The sequence below is a fragment of the Eleutherodactylus coqui genome, chromosome 13, assembly GCF_035609145.1.
Source record: "Eleutherodactylus coqui strain aEleCoq1 chromosome 13, aEleCoq1.hap1, whole genome shotgun sequence".
Taxonomy (NCBI): domain Eukaryota; kingdom Metazoa; phylum Chordata; class Amphibia; order Anura; family Eleutherodactylidae; genus Eleutherodactylus; species Eleutherodactylus coqui.
In genome coordinates, this window is record NC_089849.1 from 106,814,085 (window position 1) to 106,829,054 (window position 14,970).

The window sequence follows — 14,970 nt, forward strand, 5'->3', positions numbered from 1 at the left end:
TAGCGGCCATTTTTCCATCAGTCTCCACTGGAGCTAGAAGTGAGCAGACAGATACTCCTATAGACGCTGCTGGAGCCAGATCATTTGTCTCTGTGATGGACAACGTTTGAAATTCGCCCTTAAGCGGGAGACGGCAGCCTACAACAGTCAAATTGATCGCTGCTTATCACTTCTTTTGTGGTAGGTACAGTTATTCCAGATAGGGGAATGGGTAGGTTAAGTTATTCCAGGGAGGGGAATGCTTATGGGCAAGGCATTATGCTTGATCGGAGGCGGATGAAGTGGCAAAAAAGGCTCGGCCTACACCATGACCATGCCAATCGTCAACCCAAAGTGAATATGAGCCACACAGGTTGGTTGAAATAGCGCAACATGAATGATGGAACCTGGATCCAAGCGTCCCAGGATGCATTTCAGCGAAAACGTTCAACAATGTTCAGCGTGACCAATGTTTCTATCTTGGAAAATGAAATTGCATGATGTATGGAGTGTTTTTGACATATCTTGTCTCAGGATTTGCTTGCAGTCCTACCATATCCCACAAAATGCAGAAGTGCAGTCAATGCAGCTTTTTACCTAAAATGGTAAAAATTGGTCAAAGCCTCATGCGGTTTATTACCTGCCCCTGGAATAACATCAATGGCAATTATAAGAATAATGCTGATAATAGTACAAATTTTGTATGTATGTTTTCAGCCCTACAAAACCATAACTATAGAAGTTTAAATTTATACGTAAAGCTAGATATTTGTAGAAATATCTATATTGATATATAACTATCTATTTATATAGCTAGATATATATCTATGCAGTAACATACATTAGATAGATAGATAGATAGACTGTATATAAGCCTGCAAGTCTTGCACTTGAAGCAGCTTTATGATGTCATTAAGGCTCGATGGTGACACGCGCACCCGGAACAAGGACCACAGGTTGTTAGCGGCCATTTTTCCATCAGTCTCCACTGGAGCTAGAAGTGAGCAGACAGATACTCCTATAGACGCTGCTGGAGCCAGATCATTTGTCTCTGTGATGGACAACGTTTGAAATTCGCCCTTAAGCGGGAGACGGCAGCCTACAACAGTCAAATTGATCGCTGCTTATCACTTCTTTTGTGGTAGGTACAGTTATTCCAGATAGGGGAATGGGTAGGTTAAGTTATTCCAGGGAGGGGAATGCTTATGGGCAAGGCATTATGCTTGATCGGAGGCGGATGAAGTGGCAAAAAAGGCTCGGCCTACACCATGACCATGCCAATCGTCAACCCAAAGTGAATATGAGCCACACAGGTTGGTTGAAATAGCGCAACATGAATGATGGAACCTGGATCCAAGCGTCCCAGGATGCATTGCAGCGAAAACGTTCAACAATGTTCAGCGTGACCAATGTTTCTATCTTGGAAAATGAAATTGCATGCTGTATGGAGTGTTTTTGACATATCTTGTCTCAGGATTTGCTTGCAGTCCTACCATATCCCACAAAATGCAGAAGTGCAGTCAATGCAGCTTTTTACCTAAAATGGTAAAAATTGGTCAAAGCCTCATGCGGTTTATTACCTGCCCCTGGAATAACATCAATGGCAATTATAAGAATAATGCTGATACTAATACAAATTTTGTATGTATGTTTTCAGCCCTACAAAACCATAACTATAGAAGTTTAAATTTATACGTAAAGCTAGATATTTGTAGAAATATCTATATTGATATATAACTATCTATTTATATAGCTAGATATATATCTATGCAGTAACATACATTAGATAGATAGATAGATAGATAGATAGATAGACTGTATATAAGCCTGCAAGTCTTGCACTTGAAGCAGCTTTATGATGTCATTAAGGCTCGATGGTGACACGCGCACCCAGAACAAGGACCACAGGTTGTTAGCGGCCATTTTTCCATCAGTCTCCACTGGAGCTAGAAGTGAGCAGACAGATACTCCTATAGACGCTGCTGGAGCCAGATCATTTGTCTCTGTGATGGACAACGTTTGAAATTCGCCCTTAAGCGGGAGACGGCAGCCTACAACAGTCAAATTGATCGCTGCTTATCACTTCTTTTGTGGTAGGTACAGTTATTCCAGATAGGGGAATGGGTAGGTTAAGTTATTCCAGGGAGGGGAATGCTTATGGGCCAGGCATTATGCTTGATCGGAGGCGGATGAAGTGGCAAAAAAGGCTCGGCCTACACCATGACCATGCCAATCGTCAACCCAAAGTGAATATGAGCCACACAGGTTGGTTGAAATAGCGCAACATGAATGATGGAACCTGGATCCAAGCGTCCCAGGATGCATTTCAGCGAAAACGTTCAACAATGTTCAGCGTGACCAATGTTTCTATCTTGGAAAATGAAATTGCATGATGTATGGAGTGTTTTTGACATATCTTGTCTCAGGATTTGCTTGCAGTCCTACCATATCCCACAAAATGCAGAAGTGCAGTCAATGCAGCTTTTTACCTAAAATGGTAAAAATTGGTCAAAGCCTCATGCGGTTTATTACCTGCCCCTGGAATAACATCAATGGCAATTATAAGAATAATGCTGATAATAGTACAAATTTTGTATGTATGTTTTCAGCCCTACAAAACCATAACTATAGAAGTTTAAATTTATACGTAAAGCTAGATATTTGTAGAAATATCTATATTGATATATAACTATCTATTTATATAGCTAGATATATATCTATGCAGTAACATACATTAGATAGATAGATAGATAGATAGATAGATAGATAGATAGATAGATAGATAGATAGATAGACTGTATATAAGCCTGCAAGTCTTGCACTTGAAGCAGCTTTATGATGTCATTAAGGCTCGATGGTGACACGCGCACCCGGAACAAGGACCACAGGTTGTTAGCGGCCATTTTTCCATCAGTCTCCACTGGAGCTAGAAGTGAGCAGACAGATACTCCTATAGACGCTGCTGGAGCCAGATCATTTGTCTCTGTGATGGACAACGTTTGAAATTCGCCCTTAAGCGGGAGACGGCAGCCTACAACAGTCAAATTGATCGCTGCTTATCACTTCTTTTGTGGTAGGTACAGTTATTCCAGATAGGGGAATGGGTAGGTTAAGTTATTCCAGGGAGGGGAATGCTTATGGGCAAGGCATTATGCTTGATCGGAGGCGGATGAAGTGGCAAAAAAGGCTCGGCCTACACCATGACCATGCCAATCGTCAACCCAAAGTGAATATGAGCCACACAGGTTGGTTGAAATAGCGCAACATGAATGATGGAACCTGGATCCAAGCGTCCCAGGATGCATTGCAGCGAAAACGTTCAACAATGTTCAGCGTGACCAATGTTTCTATCTTGGAAAATGAAATTGCATGATGTATGGAGTGTTTTTGACATATCTTGTCTCAGGATTTGCTTGCAGTCCTACCATATCCCACAAAATGCAGAAGTGCAGTCAATGCAGCTTTTTACCTAAAATGGTAAAAATTGGTCAAAGCCTCATGCGGTTTATTACCTGCCCCTGGAATAACATCAATGGCAATTATAAGAATAATGCTGATAATAATACAAATTTTGTATGTATGTTTTCAGCCCTACAAAACCATAACTATAGAAGTTTAAATTTATACGTAAAGCTAGATATTTGTAGAAATATCTATATTGATATATAACTATCTATTTATATAGCTAGATATATATCTATGCAGTAACATACATTAGATAGATAGATAGATAGATAGACTGTATATAAACCTGCAAGTCTTGCACTTGAAGCAGCTTTATGATGTCATTAAGGCTCGATGGTGACACGCGCACCCGGAACAAGGACCACAGGTTGTTAGCGGCCATTTTTCCATCAGTCTCCACTGGAGCTAGAAGTGAGCAGACAGATACTCCTATAGACGCTGCTGGAGCCAGATCATTTGTCTCTGTGATGGACAACGTTTGAAATTCGCCCTTAAGCGGGAGACGGCAGCCTACAACAGTCAAATTGATCGCTGCTTATCACTTCTTTTGTGGTAGGTACAGTTATTCCAGATAGGGGAATGGGTAGGTTAAGTTATTCCAGGGAGGGGAATGCTTATGGGCAAGGCATTATGCTTGATCGGAGGCGGATGAAGTGGCAAAAAAGGCTCGGCCTACACCATGACCATGCCAATCGTCAACCCAAAGTGAATATGAGCCACACAGGTTGGTTGAAATAGCGCAACATGAATGATGGAACCTGGATCCAAGCGTCCCAGGATGCATTTCAGCGAAAACGTTCAACAATGTTCAGCGTGACCAATGTTTCTATCTTGGAAAATGAAATTGCATGATGTATGGAGTGTTTTTGACATATCTTGTCTCAGGATTTGCTTGCAGTCCTACCATATCCCACAAAATGCAGAAGTGCAGTCAATGCAGCTTTTTACCTAAAATGGTAAAAATTGGTCAAAGCCTCATGCGGTTTATTACCTGCCCCTGGAATAACATCAATGGCAATTATAAGAATAATGCTGATAATAGTACAAATTTTGTATGTATGTTTTCAGCCCTACAAAACCATAACTATAGAAGTTTAAATTTATACGTAAAGCTAGATATTTGTAGAAATATCTATATTGATATATAACTATCTATTTATATAGCTAGATATATATCTATGCAGTAACATACATTAGATAGATAGATAGATAGACTGTATATAAGCCTGCAAGTCTTGCACTTGAAGCAGCTTTATGATGTCATTAAGGCTCGATGGTGACACGCGCACCCGGAACAAGGACCACAGGTTGTTAGCGGCCATTTTTCCATCAGTCTCCACTGGAGCTAGAAGTGAGCAGACAGATACTCCTATAGACGCTGCTGGAGCCAGATCATTTGTCTCTGTGATGGACAACGTTTGAAATTCGCCCTTAAGCGGGAGACGGCAGCCTACAACAGTCAAATTGATCGCTGCTTATCACTTCTTTTGTGGTAGGTACAGTTATTCCAGATAGGGGAATGGGTAGGTTAAGTTATTCCAGGGAGGGGAATGCTTATGGGCAAGGCATTATGCTTGATCGGAGGCGGATGAAGTGGCAAAAAAGGCTCGGCCTACACCATGACCATGCCAATCGTCAACCCAAAGTGAATATGAGCCACACAGGTTGGTTGAAATAGCGCAACATGAATGATGGAACCTGGATCCAAGCGTCCCAGGATGCATTGCAGCGAAAACGTTCAACAATGTTCAGCGTGACCAATGTTTCTATCTTGGAAAATGAAATTGCATGATGTATGGAGTGTTTTTGACATATCTTGTCTCAGGATTTGCTTGCAGTCCTACCATATCCCACAAAATGCAGAAGTGCAGTCAATGCAGCTTTTTACCTAAAATGGTAAAAATTGGTCAAAGCCTCATGCGGTTTATTACCTGCCCCTGGAATAACATCAATGGCAATTATAAGAATAATGCTGATAATAATACAAATTTTGTATGTATGTTTTCAGCCCTACAAAACCATAACTATAGAAGTTTAAATTTATACGTAAAGCTAGATATTTGTAGAAATATCTATATTGATATATAACTATCTATTTATATAGCTAGATATATATCTATGCAGTAACATACATTAGATAGATAGATAGATAGATAGATAGATAGATAGATAGATAGACTGTATATAAGCCTGCAAGTCTTGCACTTGAAGCAGCTTTATGATGTCATTAAGGCTCGATGGTGACACGCGCACCCGGAACAAGGACCACAGGTTGTTAGCGGCCATTTTTCCATCAGTCTCCACTGGAGCTAGAAGTGAGCAGACAGATACTCCTATAGACGCTGCTGGAGCCAGATCATTTGTCTCTGTGATGGACAACGTTTGAAATTCGCCCTTAAGCGGGAGACGGCAGCCTACAACAGTCAAATTGATCGCTGCTTATCACTTCTTTTGTGGTAGGTACAGTTATTCCAGATAGGGGAATGGGTAGGTTAAGTTATTCCAGGGAGGGGAATGCTTATGGGCAAGGCATTATGCTTGATCGGAGGCGGATGAAGTGGCAAAAAAGGCTCGGCCTACACCATGACCATGCCAATCGTCAACCCAAAGTGAATATGAGCCACACAGGTTGGTTGAAATAGCGCAACATGAATGATGGAACCTGGATCCAAGCGTCCCAGGATGCATTGCAGCGAAAACGTTCAACAATGTTCAGCGTGACCAATGTTTCTATCTTGGAAAATGAAATTGCATGATGTATGGAGTGTTTTTGACATATCTTGTCTCAGGATTTGCTTGCAGTCCTACCATATCCCACAAAATGCAGAAGTGCAGTCAATGCAGCTTTTTACCTAAAATGGTAAAAATTGGTCAAAGCCTCATGCGGTTTATTACCTGCCCCTGGAATAACATCAATGGCAATTATAAGAATAATGCTGATAATAATACAAATTTTGTATGTATGTTTTCAGCCCTACAAAACCATAACTATAGAAGTTTAAATTTATACGTAAAGCTAGATATTTGTAGAAATATCTATATTGATATATAACTATCTATTTATATAGCTAGATATATATCTATGCAGTAACATACATTAGATAGATAGATAGATAGATAGACTGTATATAAACCTGCAAGTCTTGCACTTGAAGCAGCTTTATGATGTCATTAAGGCTCGATGGTGACACGCGCACCCGGAACAAGGACCACAGGTTGTTAGCGGCCATTTTTCCATCAGTCTCCACTGGAGCTAGAAGTGAGCAGACAGATACTCCTATAGACGCTGCTGGAGCCAGATCATTTGTCTCTGTGATGGACAACGTTTGAAATTCGCCCTTAAGCGGGAGACGGCAGCCTACAACAGTCAAATTGATCGCTGCTTATCACTTCTTTTGTGGTAGGTACAGTTATTCCAGATAGGGGAATGGGTAGGTTAAGTTATTCCAGGGAGGGGAATGCTTATGGGCAAGGCATTATGCTTGATCGGAGGCGGATGAAGTGGCAAAAAAGGCTCGGCCTACACCATGACCATGCCAATCGTCAACCCAAAGTGAATATGAGCCACACAGGTTGGTTGAAATAGCGCAACATGAATGATGGAACCTGGATCCAAGCGTCCCAGGATGCATTTCAGCGAAAACGTTCAACAATGTTCAGCGTGACCAATGTTTCTATCTTGGAAAATGAAATTGCATGATGTATGGAGTGTTTTTGACATATCTTGTCTCAGGATTTGCTTGCAGTCCTACCATATCCCACAAAATGCAGAAGTGCAGTCAATGCAGCTTTTTACCTAAAATGGTAAAAATTGGTCAAAGCCTCATGCGGTTTATTACCTGCCCCTGGAATAACATCAATGGCAATTATAAGAATAATGCTGATAATAGTACAAATTTTGTATGTATGTTTTCAGCCCTACAAAACCATAACTATAGAAGTTTAAATTTATACGTAAAGCTAGATATTTGTAGAAATATCTATATTGATATATAACTATCTATTTATATAGCTAGATATATATCTATGCAGTAACATACATTAGATAGATAGATAGATAGACTGTATATAAGCCTGCAAGTCTTGCACTTGAAGCAGCTTTATGATGTCATTAAGGCTCGATGGTGACACGCGCACCCGGAACAAGGACCACAGGTTGTTAGCGGCCATTTTTCCATCAGTCTCCACTGGAGCTAGAAGTGAGCAGACAGATACTCCTATAGACGCTGCTGGAGCCAGATCATTTGTCTCTGTGATGGACAACGTTTGAAATTCGCCCTTAAGCGGGAGACGGCAGCCTACAACAGTCAAATTGATCGCTGCTTATCACTTCTTTTGTGGTAGGTACAGTTATTCCAGATAGGGGAATGGGTAGGTTAAGTTATTCCAGGGAGGGGAATGCTTATGGGCAAGGCATTATGCTTGATCGGAGGCGGATGAAGTGGCAAAAAAGGCTCGGCCTACACCATGACCATGCCAATCGTCAACCCAAAGTGAATATGAGCCACACAGGTTGGTTGAAATAGCGCAACATGAATGATGGAACCTGGATCCAAGCGTCCCAGGATGCATTGCAGCGAAAACGTTCAACAATGTTCAGCGTGACCAATGTTTCTATCTTGGAAAATGAAATTGCATGCTGTATGGAGTGTTTTTGACATATCTTGTCTCAGGATTTGCTTGCAGTCCTACCATATCCCACAAAATGCAGAAGTGCAGTCAATGCAGCTTTTTACCTAAAATGGTAAAAATTGGTCAAAGCCTCATGCGGTTTATTACCTGCCCCTGGAATAACATCAATGGCAATTATAAGAATAATGCTGATACTAATACAAATTTTGTATGTATGTTTTCAGCCCTACAAAACCATAACTATAGAAGTTTAAATTTATACGTAAAGCTAGATATTTGTAGAAATATCTATATTGATATATAACTATCTATTTATATAGCTAGATATATATCTATGCAGTAACATACATTAGATAGATAGATAGATAGATAGATAGATAGATAGATAGACTGTATATAAGCCTGCAAGTCTTGCACTTGAAGCAGCTTTATGATGTCATTAAGGCTCGATGGTGACACGCGCACCCAGAACAAGGACCACAGGTTGTTAGCGGCCATTTTTCCATCAGTCTCCACTGGAGCTAGAAGTGAGCAGACAGATACTCCTATAGACGCTGCTGGAGCCAGATCATTTGTCTCTGTGATGGACAACGTTTGAAATTCGCCCTTAAGCGGGAGACGGCAGCCTACAACAGTCAAATTGATCGCTGCTTATCACTTCTTTTGTGGTAGGTACAGTTATTCCAGATAGGGGAATGGGTAGGTTAAGTTATTCCAGGGAGGGGAATGCTTATGGGCCAGGCATTATGCTTGATCGGAGGCGGATGAAGTGGCAAAAAAGGCTCGGCCTACACCATGACCATGCCAATCGTCAACCCAAAGTGAATATGAGCCACACAGGTTGGTTGAAATAGCGCAACATGAATGATGGAACCTGGATCCAAGCGTCCCAGGATGCATTGCAGCGAAAACGTTCAACAATGTTCAGCGTGACCAATGTTTCTATCTTGGAAAATGAAATTGCATGATGTATGGAGTGTTTTTGACATATCTTGTCTCAGGATTTGCTTGCAGTCCTACCATATCCCACAAAATGCAGAAGTGCAGTCAATGCAGCTTTTTACCTAAAATGGTAAAAATTGGTCAAAGCCTCATGCGGTTTATTACCTGCCCCTGGAATAACATCAATGGCAATTATAAGAATAATGCTGATAATAATACAAATTTTGTATGTATGTTTTCAGCCCTACAAAACCATAACTATAGAAGTTTAAATTTATACGTAAAGCTAGATATTTGTAGAAATATCTATATTGATATATAACTATCTATTTATATAGCTAGATATATATCTATGCAGTAACATACATTAGATAGATAGATAGATAGATAGATAGATAGATAGACTGTATATAAGCCTGCAAGTCTTGCACTTGAAGCAGCTTTATGATGTCATTAAGGCTCGATGGTGACACGCGCACCCGGAACAAGGACCACAGGTTGTTAGCGGCCATTTTTCCATCAGTCTCCACTGGAGCTAGAAGTGAGCAGACAGATACTCCTATAGACGCTGCTGGAGCCAGATCATTTGTCTCTGTGATGGACAACGTTTGAAATTCGCCCTTAAGCGGGAGACGGCAGCCTACAACAGTCAAATTGATCGCTGCTTATCACTTCTTTTGTGGTAGGTACAGTTATTCCAGATAGGGGAATGGGTAGGTTAAGTTATTCCAGGGAGGGGAATGCTTATGGGCAAGGCATTATGCTTGATCGGAGGCGGATGAAGTGGCAAAAAAGGCTCGGCCTACACCATGACCATGCCAATCGTCAACCCAAAGTGAATATGAGCCACACAGGTTGGTTGAAATAGCGCAACATGAATGATGGAACCTGGATCCAAGCGTCCCAGGATGCATTGCAGCGAAAACGTTCAACAATGTTCAGCGTGACCAATGTTTCTATCTTGGAAAATGAAATTGCATGATGTATGGAGTGTTTTTGACATATCTTGTCTCAGGATTTGCTTGCAGTCCTACCATATCCCACAAAATGCAGAAGTGCAGTCAATGCAGCTTTTTACCTAAAATGGTAAAAATTGGTCAAAGCCTCATGCGGTTTATTACCTGCCCCTGGAATAACATCAATGGCAATTATAAGAATAATGCTGATAATAATACAAATTTTGTATGTATGTTTTCAGCCCTACAAAACCATAACTATAGAAGTTTAAATTTATACGTAAAGCTAGATATTTGTAGAAATATCTATATTGATATATAACTATCTATTTATATAGCTAGATATATATCTATGCAGTAACATACATTAGATAGATAGATAGATAGATAGACTGTATATAAACCTGCAAGTCTTGCACTTGAAGCAGCTTTATGATGTCATTAAGGCTCGATGGTGACACGCGCACCCGGAACAAGGACCACAGGTTGTTAGCGGCCATTTTTCCATCAGTCTCCACTGGAGCTAGAAGTGAGCAGACAGATACTCCTATAGACGCTGCTGGAGCCAGATCATTTGTCTCTGTGATGGACAACGTTTGAAATTCGCCCTTAAGCGGGAGACGGCAGCCTACAACAGTCAAATTGATCGCTGCTTATCACTTCTTTTGTGGTAGGTACAGTTATTCCAGATAGGGGAATGGGTAGGTTAAGTTATTCCAGGGAGGGGAATGCTTATGGGCAAGGCATTATGCTTGATCGGAGGCGGATGAAGTGGCAAAAAAGGCTCGGCCTACACCATGACCATGCCAATCGTCAACCCAAAGTGAATATGAGCCACACAGGTTGGTTGAAATAGCGCAACATGAATGATGGAACCTGGATCCAAGCGTCCCAGGATGCATTTCAGCGAAAACGTTCAACAATGTTCAGCGTGACCAATGTTTCTATCTTGGAAAATGAAATTGCATGATGTATGGAGTGTTTTTGACATATCTTGTCTCAGGATTTGCTTGCAGTCCTACCATATCCCACAAAATGCAGAAGTGCAGTCAATGCAGCTTTTTACCTAAAATGGTAAAAATTGGTCAAAGCCTCATGCGGTTTATTACCTGCCCCTGGAATAACATCAATGGCAATTATAAGAATAATGCTGATAATAGTACAAATTTTGTATGTATGTTTTCAGCCCTACAAAACCATAACTATAGAAGTTTAAATTTATACGTAAAGCTAGATATTTGTAGAAATATCTATATTGATATATAACTATCTATTTATATAGCTAGATATATATCTATGCAGTAACATACATTAGATAGATAGATAGATAGACTGTATATAAGCCTGCAAGTCTTGCACTTGAAGCAGCTTTATGATGTCATTAAGGCTCGATGGTGACACGCGCACCCGGAACAAGGACCACAGGTTGTTAGCGGCCATTTTTCCATCAGTCTCCACTGGAGCTAGAAGTGAGCAGACAGATACTCCTATAGACGCTGCTGGAGCCAGATCATTTGTCTCTGTGATGGACAACGTTTGAAATTCGCCCTTAAGCGGGAGACGGCAGCCTACAACAGTCAAATTGATCGCTGCTTATCACTTCTTTTGTGGTAGGTACAGTTATTCCAGATAGGGGAATGGGTAGGTTAAGTTATTCCAGGGAGGGGAATGCTTATGGGCAAGGCATTATGCTTGATCGGAGGCGGATGAAGTGGCAAAAAAGGCTCGGCCTACACCATGACCATGCCAATCGTCAACCCAAAGTGAATATGAGCCACACAGGTTGGTTGAAATAGCGCAACATGAATGATGGAACCTGGATCCAAGCGTCCCAGGATGCATTGCAGCGAAAACGTTCAACAATGTTCAGCGTGACCAATGTTTCTATCTTGGAAAATGAAATTGCATGCTGTATGGAGTGTTTTTGACATATCTTGTCTCAGGATTTGCTTGCAGTCCTACCATATCCCACAAAATGCAGAAGTGCAGTCAATGCAGCTTTTTACCTAAAATGGTAAAAATTGGTCAAAGCCTCATGCGGTTTATTACCTGCCCCTGGAATAACATCAATGGCAATTATAAGAATAATGCTGATACTAATACAAATTTTGTATGTATGTTTTCAGCCCTACAAAACCATAACTATAGAAGTTTAAATTTATACGTAAAGCTAGATATTTGTAGAAATATCTATATTGATATATAACTATCTATTTATATAGCTAGATATATATCTATGCAGTAACATACATTAGATAGATAGATAGATAGATAGATAGATAGATAGATAGATAGATAGATAGACTGTATATAAGCCTGCAAGTCTTGCACTTGAAGCAGCTTTATGATGTCATTAAGGCTCGATGGTGACACGCGCACCCAGAACAAGGACCACAGGTTGTTAGCGGCCATTTTTCCATCAGTCTCCACTGGAGCTAGAAGTGAGCAGACAGATACTCCTATAGACGCTGCTGGAGCCAGATCATTTGTCTCTGTGATGGACAACGTTTGAAATTCGCCCTTAAGCGGGAGACGGCAGCCTACAACAGTCAAATTGATCGCTGCTTATCACTTCTTTTGTGGTAGGTACAGTTATTCCAGATAGGGGAATGGGTAGGTTAAGTTATTCCAGGGAGGGGAATGCTTATGGGCCAGGCATTATGCTTGATCGGAGGCGGATGAAGTGGCAAAAAAGGCTCGGCCTACACCATGACCATGCCAATCGTCAACCCAAAGTGAATATGAGCCACACAGGTTGGTTGAAATAGCGCAACATGAATGATGGAACCTGGATCCAAGCGTCCCAGGATGCATTGCAGCGAAAACGTTCAACAATGTTCAGCGTGACCAATGTTTCTATCTTGGAAAATGAAATTGCATGATGTATGGAGTGTTTTTGACATATCTTGTCTCAGGATTTGCTTGCAGTCCTACCATATCCCACAAAATGCAGAAGTGCAGTCAATGCAGCTTTTTACCTAAAATGGTAAAAATTGGTCAAAGCCTCATGCGGTTTATTACCTGCCCCTGGAATAACATCAATGGCAATTATAAGAATAATGCTGATAATAATACAAATTTTGTATGTATGTTTTCAGCCCTACAAAACCATAACTATAGAAGTTTAAATTTATACGTAAAGCTAGATATTTGTAGAAATATCTATATTGATATATAACTATCTATTTATATAGCTAGATATATATCTATGCAGTAACATACATTAGATAGATAGATAGATAGATAGATAGATAGATAGATAGACTGTATATAAGCCTGCAAGTCTTGCACTTGAAGCAGCTTTATGATGTCATTAAGGCTCGATGGTGACACGCGCACCCAGAACAAGAACCACAGGTTGTTAGCGGCCATTTTTCCATCAGTCTCCACTGGAGCTAGAAGTGAGCAGACAGATACTCCTATAGACGCTGCTGGAGCCAGATCATTTGTCTCTGTGATGGACAACGTTTGAAATTCGCCCTTAAGCGGGAGACGGCAGCCTACAACAGTCAAATTGATCGCTGCTTATCACTTCTTTTGTGGTAGGTACAGTTATTCCAGATAGGGGAATGGGTAGGTTAAGTTATTCCAGGGAGGGGAATGCTTATGGGCCAGGCATTATGCTTGATCGGAGGCGGATGAAGTGGCAAAAAAGGCTCGGCCTACACCATGACCATGCCAATCGTCAACCCAAAGTGAATATGAGCCACACAGGTTGGTTGAAATAGCGCAACATGAATGATGGAACCTGGATCCAAGCGTCCCAGGATGCATTGCAGCGAAAACGTTCAACAATGTTCAGCGTGACCAATGTTTCTATCTTGGAAAATGAAATTGCATGATGTATGGAGTGTTTTTGACATATCTTGTCTCAGGATTTGCTTGCAGTCCTACCATATCCCACAAAATGCAGAAGTGCAGTCAATGCAGCTTTTTACCTAAAATGGTAAAAATTGGTCAAAGCCTCATGCGGTTTATTACCTGCCCCTGGAATAACATCAATGGCAATTATAAGAATAATGCTGATAATAATACAAATTTTGTATGTATGTTTTCAGCCCTACAAAACCATAACTATAGAAGTTTAAATTTATACGTAAAGCTAGATATTTGTAGAAATATCTATATTGATATATAACTATCTATTTATATAGCTAGATATATATCTATGCAGTAACATACATTAGATAGATAGATAGATAGATAGATAGATAGATAGATAGATAGATAGATAGATAGACTGTATATAAGCCTGCAAGTCTTGCACTTGAAGCAGCTTTATGATGTCATTAAGGCTCGATGGTGACACGCGCACCCGGAACAAGGACCACAGGTTGTTAGCGGCCATTTTTCCATCAGTCTCCACTGGAGCTAGAAGTGAGCAGACAGATACTCCTATAGACGCTGCTGGAGCCAGATCATTTGTCTCTGTGATGGACAACGTTTGAAATTCGCCCTTAAGCGGGAGACGGCAGCCTACAACAGTCAAATTGATCGCTGCTTATCACTTCTTTTGTGGTAGGTACAGTTATTCCAGATAGGGGAATGGGTAGGTTAAGTTATTCCAGGGAGGGGAATGCTTATGGGCAAGGCATTATGCTTGATCGGAGGCGGATGAAGTGGCAAAAAAGGCTCGGCCTACACCATGACCATGCCAATCGTCAACCCAAAGTGAATATGAGCCACACAGGTTGGTTGAAATAGCGCAACATGAATGATGGAACCTGGATCCAAGCGTCCCAGGATGCATTGCAGCGAAAACGTTCAACAATGTTCAGCGTGACCAATGTTTCTATCTTGGAAAATGAAATTGCATGCTGTATGGAGTGTTTTTGACATATCTTGTCTCAGGATTTGCTTGCAGTCCTACCATATCCCACAAAATGCAGAAGTGCAGTCAATGCAGCTTTTTACCTAAAATGGTAAAAATTGGTCAAAGCCTCATGCGGTTTATTACCTGCCCCTGGAATAACATCAATGGCAATTATAAGAATAA